Source organism: Meleagris gallopavo, chromosome 30, assembly GCF_000146605.3.
Source record: "Meleagris gallopavo isolate NT-WF06-2002-E0010 breed Aviagen turkey brand Nicholas breeding stock chromosome 30, Turkey_5.1, whole genome shotgun sequence".
Classification (NCBI taxonomy): Eukaryota; Metazoa; Chordata; class Aves; order Galliformes; family Phasianidae; genus Meleagris; species Meleagris gallopavo.
This window is the reverse complement of record NC_015040.2, coordinates 1,464,967-1,465,574: the sequence shown is the minus strand read 5'-3', so window position 1 is coordinate 1,465,574 and position 608 is coordinate 1,464,967.

Genomic DNA, 608 nt, shown 5'->3' with positions numbered 1-608 from the left:
GTGCCCCTCACCCCCCTCCCCCAATTGCTGTTTGCAGCTCAGCCCCCCCCGGGGGCCAAAAATCCCCAACGGGGCCCCACAGCGATAAGGGCTTCCTTCACCCCAGGGTGGGACAGCAGTGTTATAGGGGTGAGGGCTCCCTGTGACTCCCCCCCACCCCATCCCCCCTCCCCACGAGGCTCTTAGGGCAGAGAGCAGAAGAAACGGTGGGGGGCGGGGGTCATGAAATAGGGAAACGTGGGTGGGAGTGTTATGGGGTGGGGGGGCTGTACCGGGGTGAGCAGCTCTGGGGTGGAGATGGGGGAGCAGTCCCCGTTCAGTTTGATGCCGCTGCCCAGGTCGAAGTCACAGATCTTCACCGGGGACACCTTCGTGGGGTGGGGGCACAGATGTGTGGGGCTGGATGACCCCCATGGCACTGTGCCCCCCACCCTCCATCACCCCCTCACCCCACTCACCTGGTCTGGGCTCTCACACAGGATGTTCTCCGGCTTCAGATCCCTGTGTGCTATTCCTATAGGTGGGGGGGAGGGAACGACAAATAGAGGAGCTCTCATATAGGGCCAAAATATCCCCCCCCACCCCACCCTGACCCCAATGCAGGGAAA